Source organism: Aythya ferina (genome assembly GCF_964211825.1).
Source record: "Aythya ferina genome assembly, chromosome: Z".
NCBI classification, from domain to species: Eukaryota; Metazoa; Chordata; class Aves; order Anseriformes; family Anatidae; genus Aythya; species Aythya ferina.
The window spans coordinates 52,672,519-52,684,871 of record NC_140299.1 but is presented as its reverse complement, the minus strand read 5'-3'; the positions used below and the strand labels follow the sequence as shown (position 1 = coordinate 52,684,871).

Sequence of the window (12,353 nt, the reverse complement as noted above, 5' to 3'; positions counted from 1 at the left end):
TCACTCATCCTTTTTCTCCTACAACCTTTTAACAGGAATCTAGACAAACTAAAAATAACCAAATGTCCATACATCCATGTCCATGTAGCAGATTTTAAGTTCCCAGCAAAAAAGTTTGGACAAGATACCTACAAAAGCTACCATTTCTTCTATGCTGTGTGTTTTGGATTAACCTTTGTACTTAAATTTTTATTCTTCTAGTAAGATTTATATCTACTTAAATAGTAAAAGAAATCTTAAAAACAAAGGTTTTACCTAGTCTAATTTCACCATGCACTTAATTATCTCAACTGTAATCACTGAACTCAGTGTTAATAAGGAGGTATCATATATCTACTAATAAAAATTTGCATTTCTTTAATATTCCATCTTACCTTAATTCTTTTATTACTCATTACTACCCCTTAGAAGGATGCATACTCAAATTTGTGTGAAGAGGGACAAAAATTCTGCTTTGAAAGTGAATGCAGAAGCTTGTCTAGGACAGTAGACACATATACTTAAAGCTTTCCGCTATGCAATTTGCCAGATGTCAAAGGAGAAAAATTGTTTCAGAATATTAACTGAGATATCCCACCAAAGCACCAAACCGCTTTCCAATGCAATTTATGCTGGACTACAACAACAGCTTCAGGGGCTGTTTTTGCTCCCAGTGAAAGTGAATGCAAGTTTTGCCACAGAATTCAGTACAGAAACAAAGTCTAATGTAAATCTGAATTTTACATACTTATAAAAACCTATTACATTACTGATTTTGTACAAAACTCTTAAGTATCGACTTGTTTATGCTGCTTGATACTCCTCACAAAACACAATCAATGCATCTAATAGGAAAAAAAAATAGTTAAGACCACCTCTGATCTTGAAAAGACCTATCCACTTGTAGGGCTCAGCAAAACCCTTTGAGAAGAAATAAAAAGACATGGCAGCAGTTCTTTCTGGCTAAGTTTAAAGACACTTGACCTACAGGAGACCTCTGGCAACAACCAGTGGTCATAACTAGACAAATGACCAGTGGTCATACACTGCTGCACTCACCCAGTGATGCATGCAGGTCAGATCCTGCTGAAGGGCCCCCAAAGGCCATGCCTTGCCGCCAGCTGAAGCAGCTGTAGCATAGCTCTTGGTTTCAGCACTGCAGTTTCAAACACCAGGCACTGCAGTGTTAATCTCTGCCATCTCCAGGAAAGCATCTGCTAAAAACTAGCAATAAGGTGACACCACCACTATTATTCTCCCACCCATGGCAGAAATAAGACTCATCAGCATATTATGAAACAATGCACATTAAACAGCACAATATCTTACTTGCTTTCACACAGTTAAAAACCATGGCAAGACCAGAGAAAGGTGGGAGTAACTCTGGAAAAGACCCAAAAGGAGACAAGAGAAACCATGAATGCTTCACTTTCATACACAAAGTAGAAGAAGCCATACACCTCTAAGATTTAAGAAGGCAATGTGTGTCAGTAAAATACACTGCAGGAGCCACTGTTTTTATTTTATACCAATTTTTTTTTTTTTTTTTTTTTCTCCCAGAATATGCAATATTGGATTCTTAAGCACAAATGCTAGATAGCAGCTAGTCATAAAACTCTGCAATTCAAAATAATATGGGGGAAAAAATCACTATAGACAGGGGATTAAAAAATAATACTGAACAAAGTGAATAAATAGTGATAAAAATAACACTGAAAAATTCTGACTGCCATCTGATTCAGTGAAAATATGTTTGATGACAGATGATGTCACCAGTGGAACAAATCAAAATGTATTTGCCAGTTGGAGCTGGTATTTTCCCATAGATATATATCTTTCCTTGAGGAGTGAAATAGAATTATCCTTCCAGTGAGGAGTACAATAGAATTAACTGTTCTCTATTAGCCTTGTATAGCTAACTAACAAACATGAAAGCTGAGAAGAAAGAAGAATGTATCCACCGTGTATGTGGCTTGCCCTACCAAGAAAGACTGAATGTTTTAGACAGCTGTAACAAAAACTAATCAAGTCCCTTATTCACCTGTTATGAATCAGATTCCCTCCCTCTGCTGGCTACCAAATGCTCTTTCACACAAAGAAAGTGCTAACACATACATGCAGATAACCGTCAAAAACTGACAACTGTTCTTGTCAGAAAGCAGGTGGGTTATAAATGAATTTTGACTGTTGCTGTGAAAAGACTTTCTAGCATGATGAAAAAAAGTTGCAGTACTGTGTACAGATTAGGGCTTTCTGAATGTTCTTTTTAAAACCAGTATGGTTAAAAAATTGATGTTAGGGAAATATTTTCAGAATGTTATAGAAAATATATGGGCTATTTTACACTCAAGATTTCAATTTTTTATTTGGTCAGGAATTTAACTTGGATAAGTGCCTGAGAGGCCCAGTGTTTGCAGAAAAGAAGACATGTCTTTGTCAAAGTATGATATTTTCTGATGTTCCTCACACATTCTTGAAGTGGCTGCTTCACCCCTGCAAGTGAGAAAATCCCTTTGAAGCATGGAGGTATCAAAGGCAATACTTCCCAAATTTCTTCTGACTCACCTGCTGATGATCTCCTGCACAGATACAGATGATGTGGAGCTGACAGCTTCTACAGTTTCAACTTTCCCCTTTGTTTCCTCGGAGAATGCACATATTTTTCAAGATAGCATGTGAAAGCTTTTCTGACTCATAAAGTGCTATTCAAAGACCTTAGCTTGGATGCTTTTTTTGGTGCAAATTGTGATATGAGCTGCTACATTTTCTGTCCAATAGCTACAAGACCATCAGATATGGAGTTAGCTATGAAGCAGTCAGATTTTCTCTCTGTGTTCCAGAACAAACTGGTTTCCTTAACTGGTGATCTCATTAAGAATCTAAAACTCTGTTAAGTCATAACAGACTTTATAATAATTGAACATTTATAGTTTTAGTTAAAACTTAATTAAGATGTACATTGTGAAATCTTAATTAAAATGTTCATTAGTGAGCTCAGGCATGAAGTGCTAAATTAAGCATGGAGCTTCAGGGAAGATGCTCTTTGTCGACACAACAATGATTTTTTTCTTCTACAGTATACTCTATCCATCAATAAACTGATATAAATAAGACAAATATCCATAATAAACTGATATGCCAGTTTACTGAACTATTTTAAGAATGAAAGTGCATGACTCACTTTTTATTAAGGTAATGATGGTGATGCATTCTGTTTAGATATGCATCTCGTTGCTGAAGATGATCTTGGCATGAGAGCAGCAATATACCTATGCTATTCCAGAATGTTACACAATCAGAGAAGACACATCTATTTGTAGACGAAATGAATGCTCACAATCAAATAAACATTTAGAACTACTACCAGAATGCAATAAAAACAAATTATTACCAAGCATTAGAGTGCAACTGTTATCTATGTGAATAGATACACACATATACACATATGTAAAGGAGACACTACAGGTCGAACCGTCTAAGCAGTGAGACTGACACATGAGAAAAACAGAGACAAGTTCTGCTCACCTTCCTCACATGAGCAGTCCCAGTCAAAACACTGAATATAGAAGTGTGTGTTTGCACACAGTGGGAAAGGTCATGCAATATAAAACCACAGAATCATAGAATGGTTTGGGTTAGAAGGGGTAGGTTGGAACAGGTTGGGTTGAAATTATTGTTACTTTCAGCATGCAAATTGAAATAGTAGTAATTAAGGTGTGTGTGAGGTCAAGGGTAACTTGCACCCTCCTGGCAAGACAAGGTCCTCATTACAGCATAGACTGTACAGATACCAGAGGCAAAATCAAAACTCCCATTTGCTTCAGGGGCGTGGTATTAGGCAGTCAGGAAAGGTAGATGCTGCACCCTGAAAGGGCATTTAGCACCTCAGAAAGTTGCCTTTTAGGATGAGTTTCTAATTTTAAAAATGGCAATTGGTTAGAATGACTGATGGACAGGTTAGGAAGGCTGCGAAATCCAGCCCACAGAAGCCAGTTAGGAGTGCTATCCTCTGACTTGGCACACAGACCTACTGACAGGCAGCTAAATCCCTGCAAGCAAAAGGAAAAAAGAGAAAACCCCCACAGCTCTAACAGCTGTTGAGGCAGCAACACTGAATAAATCCCAAAGGGGCCTCCCTGGCAGGGTGTTTGATCAGGATCAATGTCCAGCCCTTCAGAACTGCACTTATCCCAACAAGAAGTATTACCCAAGAAAAAAATCTGCCCACTTGAATCATGATGTAAACACAGGATTTATACAGCCATAACCATGTATACATAGGAATAGAGAAGAAATACATTCAGACTATGCTTCAGTTCAGCAGAGCATTCAGAGCACACAAGCTCTAAATAAGTAGTTCCAGATAGTGGCACATCCTTTCTTTTAAAGAGACACATTAATCAATCTTAGCTAGCCTCAAACCGATGTTTATAGATAAAACCATTTCAAACGAACTTTTGATGGAATATATTTTCAGTAGTGCTGGGAAAAGCTACAAAAACAAAGTATGAAGGAGAGTCAAATATTTTAAGGAGGTTTCAAGTTCCCTCTTTCCTCTTAATTTCAGCCCATCTGTGAAAGTGACAGTGAAATCATGTAGCTATTCAACGAGTGAGCTGACAACATGTTTAAAGTTCAGAATAAGCTTTCTTATTCCTCCCCTCTTCATTTGATTAGAAACATCTGTACATCAGGAAGAAACGTGACCCTTTAGACAAGGCTGCTAAACCAAAATGATTTAGCACACTTAGGGGCTGGATTTAACCTTGTTGTTATAGAGGAGGCCTGTAACATCCACTGAATTGCATGTGTGCAAGCTAGTGAATAAAGATAAAAATAGACTCCCTGGTGCAGGCGAACATAAGTCAACTATTTTTATCTCAGATCTCCAAATGTATTTTTAAGTTGCTTACACTTAGGAGCAATCCCCGAAGCAGCTACAGGGAGTTTGACTTGATGAATAGAGATGAAAAATACTTTTCACATATTCTGTACAATCAGATATATATTATATAAAAATTAAATTTAACTTCTCATTAAATGAAATGGATTTTAGGCAACCTGATGAGTATATTTAATTTTTGTTAGCACAAACATATTTTTGCAAACCCAGTTTGTGCCTACATAGATATAATTAGGCTGTTGCTAGGTTCAGTATTAATTTCACAATGAGGTTTTGTGAAAATCTCAAGAAATAAAATAAATAAATACATAAATAAAACCAGTTAAAATGCCTGCCTGTGGTCAACACACACAACACATGCATACACTGGCTTACCAACATGGTACACATCTTCTACGGTGCAAGAAGGCAGCCATCTATAAAACTATCATGCATGACTGCAAAGGTGAGCCATTCAGAATACACTGGATCCTTCCGCCTATTTTTAACTGCTGCTCAAAGACAGTAAAACACATTGCAAGAGGGGACAGTATGTAGTATGTACATGGGGGCTGCATAGCAAACATGACTGAACATGTATACAACCATTCTTAAACCAGAGTCCACTTCTGACCAATGTTGGCTCGTGCTATTCTGGACCTTCTTCAGATGTAGCACGAGAAGGATCTTATAGCCCAGCAGAACTTAAAGGAGGAAAGACCATGGGTTCAGTTGTTGCTACATAAGCAACATGTACTCTTAGGCTGAGTGCCCCACTTTGTGTCCTACATAGATGTGAGGAATGCCAGCAGAATGCCAAAAGATGATCTCTGATGACAATTTGTCTTCTGATTGATCTGCTGTGGTTTTCTACATAGGAGTTCCATATACCTTCTCATCAGTCATATGAGAAGTCCAGCACGGAAACCCCTGATTAATCATGCCAGCAGAACACATACAAGCCTAAGCCTTATCGAATGCCTTCAAAACAGTGGAGAAAATTTATTTCCATCCTGAAGTCTGCTTAAAGTCAGCAGAAACACTTACACAAGCAGATAAAACAGGTAAGGAAAAGTTATGAATGGGAGGCAGCCTCAAGATTTATCTGAATCATTTTTTTTTTGTCTCTCTCAGTGTCAAGAGAAGCAACTAACACCTCAGTGAGCACAGGAACAATATTTTGTTCAAAACAGACTCAAGCAAAATGGCCAAGTTTCACTTAAAATATAAATAAATAAATAAATAAATAAATGTTGTAGCATTAATCAGAAAAGCAGAAGCCACAGTAAATAAGCTTGAGATGTGACTTACAAGCTGGGACACACCAGCCAGTGAAATACAAATCCCACTAAACCACAAAGGAGTTTGATCATGAATTGAGGGGAGTCCAGGTTTTACAAGCTTTTACACTCCTAAATCCAAGATTTGCAAGGAATTCTATTTATGCAGGCCTGAATCACTGTTCCAGCCTTCACTTTGTAGACAGAACCGTCTCCTCCAGAAAAGTACTTTGCTAGTTTCTGTGTAGTTAACCAAGGGTCCTTGCCCATGGCTAACCTTCCAGATTATACAATAGCCTCGTGATCACACAGAGCAATTCCTCTTGGCCTTAGTCTGATGTCTATGGTAAACAGTACTGTTTCTTTTAAAGAGGCTTCCTTTCAGTAATAATATCAATAATAATAATAATAATAACCTTCCAAGTGCCATACATTTACAGAGTTGCAGAGCTCAGCTCCCACTAAGTCCAAGTCCGTACCTAGGAGCTGAGACCTGTAGATAACTGACACAGAAGCTCAGAGGAAAGACTTTTTGTTGTTTGTTGTTTTTTTGTTTTTTTGGCTTTTTTAAGTTTGAAAAATGAATGTAATTCCAGACATGCAACAGTGCAGCTAACTATTCATAAGAATGAAGAATGTTTGCTACAAGAAATGAAGAGCATGTTTAGCTGCTGTAGAAGGGGAAGGTAAGCATTAGCTGGAAGAGGGAAGGGTTCAAACAGAAGCATATAGTTACTACTTCTGATGCATTCATAGAAGTTTCCACTATAATAACTGAATCTACTCCTAGGAGTAAGGATGCATTTTCCCCCAGCCATCAGCTTTATTCCCTGTGTGACTCGAGACTAGGAAAATGTGAGAATAATGCAGCTACGCTTCATTGAGCTCAGATTCATTTCGGCCAGCGCGTACCAAAAAACAGAGGGTACGCTTCCATTTGCAAAACTGCAGGGCGCCAAGGAGCTTACTTTACACCGCCCGCTGCAAGCAGGGCTGGAAAACGCAAACACAAAATCCCACCCGGCGCTGGGCGGCCACCGCCGGAGCGGCGTTTGTGCCGCGCTGCCTCCCGCCGTCCCCTCGCTCCCCGCTCCCCTGCGATCCCCTCGGATCGAAAACCCCCTCGGGATGGGTTTTAGCAGGGAGGACCGGGGCAGGTCCCCTCCATCCCTTTTCGGAGCTCCGCGCACGGCGGCTCTCAGCACCGCGGACAGCGGCTGCGGCGGGGCCGGCGGCGGGGGATGCGCACTCACCCCGTGCTCACACTCACCCCTTGCACACAGACTCACCCCTTGCACACACACTCACGCCCCCCTTGCACACGCACACCGCGGAACCGCCGCCGTCACTCACCACATCCCCCGCAGGGCGCCCCGCCGCCGCCGCCGCCGCCGCCGCCGCCGCCGCCGCTGCCGCCCGCCGCCCCCGGTGCCGCGGACGCCCCCCGCAGCGCGGCGGCGGTGGCGCCGGGCGGCCGCGGCTCCATGCGGAGGGCAGCGGCGGCGGCTCGCCTCCCCCCGGCCGCCCCGCGGAAGCCGCCGCCGCCGCCGCCGCCGCGCACAGCCGGAGCGGGAGGGCGGGGAGCCGCGGCCGCATGGTGCTGCCCGCCGCCGCCGCCCCGCCCGCAGACCGCCCCCCTCCGCCGGCACCGCGCCGGCCCCCCCTCCCCGGCACCGGCCCGGCTGGGTGCCCACCGGCGGCAGGGAGGGTCGGTGGGGTCGGAGGGGGAGGCAGCGTGAGCCCCTCCATCCCACCTTCCCCTCCCCAGTGCTCGGGGGATGGAGGCGGGGGTCTTACCCCTCTGCTCAGCAATTCTCCTTGTCTATTTTATTTATTTATTAGTATTATTCCGTGGTCAGTTCTTCCTGTCGAGCGCTCCTCGTGTAAATCAAAGTCTGTGCTGTTGCTGTTGAGTGGTCTTCAACAACCAGGGGTACCTAGGGCTTCCTAGCGAGCTCCTCACTGAGATAATGCCCCCCCAAGTCAGTGCTGTGGGTAACTGGGTCACACGATTGAGCAGGGGGCTTCTCACAGCACATGGAGGGTGAGAACTGCTGTCCCTGGATGATTTTTAGTCTAAGGGGACATGGTAGGCACACAGCAATAAAAGCACAGGCAGCGAGATTCGGCATTGGAAAAGCTCATAAGATAACCCAGGTTTCGAACTTTTAAATAAAAACCCACATCTAGTTTCCCAGATGCCTTCTTACCTCACAACGGGGCCAATCTGACACTTTAGATGGCTTCTTTGGGCCTTGTCCAGTCGAGCTGGGAAGACACCCAGTTGTGGAGAATCTACAGCCTTGCTGGGCCTCTCTCCCAGGCACTGAGCACCCATCCATGGAAAAAAGGAACCTTCCAACCTCCTGTACTGGTGAGTGCTCTGTACTGCAATGTGTGTCTTCTGCCTTTGGTGCACCTCCAAGCAGTCTGGCTCCATCATCTCTGTGCCCACCCATCAAGGCGCTGAAGACAGCCGGAGGAGCTCCCTTTCACCTTCATGTACCCAAGCTGCACAAGTGCACTTCTTGCCTGCCACATGCCCTTCTCACATGCCCTCGTGATCTCAGTGGCCTCTGCTGGATTTGCTCCATGGGTTTGGTGTCTGTCCTGAGCTTGACCTAGGGAGCCCAGACTGAACCTGCCCTCTGATTATGCTGAACTCCAGAAGGCTACCATCACTCCATTTCTTCTGACATTTGAGGTCCCTCTGAAGAGCAGCCCTCTCCTCCAGTGTATCCACCACTCCCCAAGTCTGGGAGCACCCGCAGGCTTGCTGACAACATGCTCTGTGCCATCATCCAGGTCATCATCAGACTGTCACAGCTTAGATATTGACTTCAGAGGAACATCACTAGTAATCAGCCATAAGCTAAACTTTGTGCATCTGAAAAAACAAAACAAAACAAAACAAAACAAACAAACAAACAAACAAACAAACAAAAAAAAACAACTTTGAGACCGCCAGTACAGCCAATTTTCCACAAATCTCTTAGCCCACTTACCCAGTATTTTTCCTGTACCCCTATCCACTTGCAGTTTTTACCATATCTAAAAGCATGTCTAAAACCTGCAGTGTGTGTGGACAGCACTGACCAGTGGCACGCTATAATCATTTATATGGGTATCTGAACTCAGAATATAAGTAGTCCCGTTCCTCTTCCTTCAAGTGTGCACTTAAGTATTAGGCTCCTGAATGAGCCTTAGCTATGAATAATAAGAAAAAAAGAAACAAAGATTTATTTATTTTTTTTTTCCTGAGAATACTGATTACTTCAATGCATCCCTAATTTGAACAACGCTTAACAAAGAGGTCTGATTTGCACTGGAAGCTGTGATTGGCACTCTGATATTCCTAGGCAGCACAGCTTGCTGATAATTTTGGGCTTTCTGAAAGGTGACGCTTTGAAAACTTCCCTTTCTGTCACCTAATCTCTCCCATAGTGAGCAGGCTGCTCTGGTGGATCGCAGGTCAGTGACCTAAATCCACCCTGGTTACCCAGCCTGACTCCCTGATTTTAATACCCAGCCTGCTCAAGCTTCCCATGTCTCAGCCCTGTCATTTTAAAAACTGAACTACTACTTATTCTTCAAAATACTGGACAACCAAGAAAGAAGTGTCCCATTTGTAGAAGAAAATGTTCTTATGTTTCATATTTTATTCCTTTCACATGAATTTGCATTTTAAAAATAAAATAAAATAACTGTTTTTCTCCTTAATTTTGTTGTGTGTTCATAATTCCATCCGGAACATTGCTAACCTTGTGTTACAGACACCATCTTTGCAAATGGTTTTCTGGGGAAGAATGTCAAATTAAGCATTTATGTATACGTTTAAGGTTAAATGTTCTTAAAGTTACAGCTATTCAACAAAGCAATGCAGTTTATGTTTAAGCACACACTTAGACGCCTTGCTGAATAAGGACTTTACTCTGGAGCTAAAAAGCAAGGTGTCTGCATGTGATCTTGCAAGTAGAGTTAAAAATATGCCCAGAAAGAATGACAAAAATACAGTTTTATTTCTAGCATTAGTACAAAGCTACTTGGAGTTCACTCGATGCCCTCTAGCATACCTATGTAGCAGATACTCTGGGTGACATAACGGGAATCCTTAGATCTTCCTCCAGCTTTTGTGAAATCCCTGTGCAGCTTCATGCAGCCGGCTAAGCTTATGCAAACACTCAGTACAACTCCCAGGTCTTCAGTACATGTACCTTCCACTCACTGGCTGACAAGGAAACCACAATCTTTGTGTCAGCTCTAGTGGTACAGAAGAGCAAGCCATTTGACTGGTTATCACTTGTGAGCAGATAACTGGAAACAGTTCCTGACAGAACCTCTTGTATCTCAAGGGTTTTAAGTACAGCTGTCAAAACTTCTGCATCGTTAAGTAGATCTAGTCTGCCCCTTGTATGCTCAGAACAAGGTCAAAACTTTCAGGTGCTGTGTATTCATGCAAATTCACTCATGACATCATGGATCAGACAAACTCCACACAAACGTGCATGTCAGACCACTGTCATATTTCCATTTCTAAGTGTCAGGCCTGCTGCAGAAACCAAAGCCCTGCTTTTATGAGCAGCTCTCTGTAACCCACTCCAGTCATCACCAAATGATGCCCTGGCACCCTCACAAGATATGACTCTGCCTCCCCCTGTGGACTTTCACTTGCTGGCAGTAGTTCCAGATGCAGCCACTACACAATGTCCTGACTCCAAGGAGTTGCCTTGTGCATGGCTGCTTCAGGTTTAAGTCAAAAATACACCAATCATCAGTGTCTGCCAGAACTGAGCAAACATCCCATTTAGCACCCTTCAGGCTGAAACTTTTCTTATCCTCCCCTGTCAGCAGATCTGGAAAAGAATCTAAGTCCCTAAGATCTGTTATTTGCCTCTTTAACTACCGTGCATCCACTGCCATCTTCATCAGCTTGTTTGGCTCTCTGTGTTGTTTTCATCTGATGGCATTCAAGGGCAGGAATTATTCACACTTATAGAAAATAATGCTGAGGCCTAGTTTCAATAATGTGTGATTAATAGCAGGCAGCATGGAAAGCTGAAATATCTCTGGGGAAAAAAAAAAAAAATATATATATATATATATATATATATATATTTCAGATACTTTCATGAAAGAGAAGCAGCCACATCACTTACCAACTATAACAAAGGTTAAAAGCAGCACAGAAGCAGGGCCAGGGTCCCTCTGGAGCACACATGTGCCATTATTGCACTGTTTTAGGCAAGAACACAAAAGTAAACATAGGAACTTATGTATATAGGAGAAAAGCATTTGGAAAAGAAAAACTTTTGGGGAGTGAACAAAGGGTAAGCATCCAGTTTTTCACCAAAGAAAAATTAGTATTCACACAATGTCACACCAACCCTTGGAGCTACAGTGATGAGGCAAGAACAGGACTCTGCTTTTGAACTCTTCTGCAAGGGAATGACAATAACAGAGATTGCCGCACTACAGCAGCAGTTATCTGGAGAAAGGTGAAGGCCTTGTATGGAGGGACTTTAAATTGCTTTTGTTCATTTTTCAGCAAATTAGAAGATTCTTTGTCTGAAATAACTCTGTTCCTCCCTCTTCCCACTCCTCACCACTTATAAGCAATTCAGCATTGCCTCTAAGTCTTCATCTGCACAGAGCAAAAAAAGACAAGCTATTTCAACTTCTCTTCTAAAAGGGACCTTTCTGACAATTGCTCTAACAGCTTTCCCTGCCTTCATCCAATGTCAGTCTGACTTGTCAACACAGGTAGACAGGATTGTACACAGTATTGCAGATGAGATCATCCCAAGAACTTGAACAACACACCCCGCAAGGAGTGTCATCCTTGCGGGATGTGTTGTGGCCTTTGTGCTGAAGCACAAAGGCCGCATTTACTTCTCTATCTGCCCCAATGTACATTCCATACATTTTTTGTTTGTGTGTTTCAAAATCTGTGCTAAAAGATACTGAATAAGGTCAGTCCTCTTCTGGAATGGTAGGAGTGGTTACCACCTCCAGCAGACCTGACCCAGGTCCCTCCTCACTGGATGCTGGAGCCTCGTCCAGGGACTTGGGATCTCTGCCCAACCTGAGGGATGTGGCAGGAGAGACGTGCCCAGACGATGCTGCAGGACACACAGCACACAGGCACAGCCCTGTCCCCTCCTGCCCTTGGGCTGCCAGAGCCTGGTGGCCCCGGTACAGTCCCATGCACAACA

At 42.8% G+C, this 12,353-nt stretch overlaps 1 protein-coding gene across 2 annotated transcripts in view; it reads right to left on the bottom strand.

Moving 5' to 3' along the window:
- The window catches only part of NRG1 (neuregulin 1), a 470,147-nt gene extending 462,626 nt beyond the window's left edge, over positions 1-7,521 (bottom strand). The window contains exon 1 of one of the 2 annotated variants that reach the window (XM_084503262.1): positions 7,495-7,521. The gene's annotated coding sequence lies outside the window, so the exon portion shown is untranslated. The remainder of the gene's footprint in view (positions 1-7,494) is intronic. The other variant, XM_084503261.1, reaches the window with a different exon arrangement.
- Positions 7,522-12,353: the final 4,832 nt, after the last annotated feature.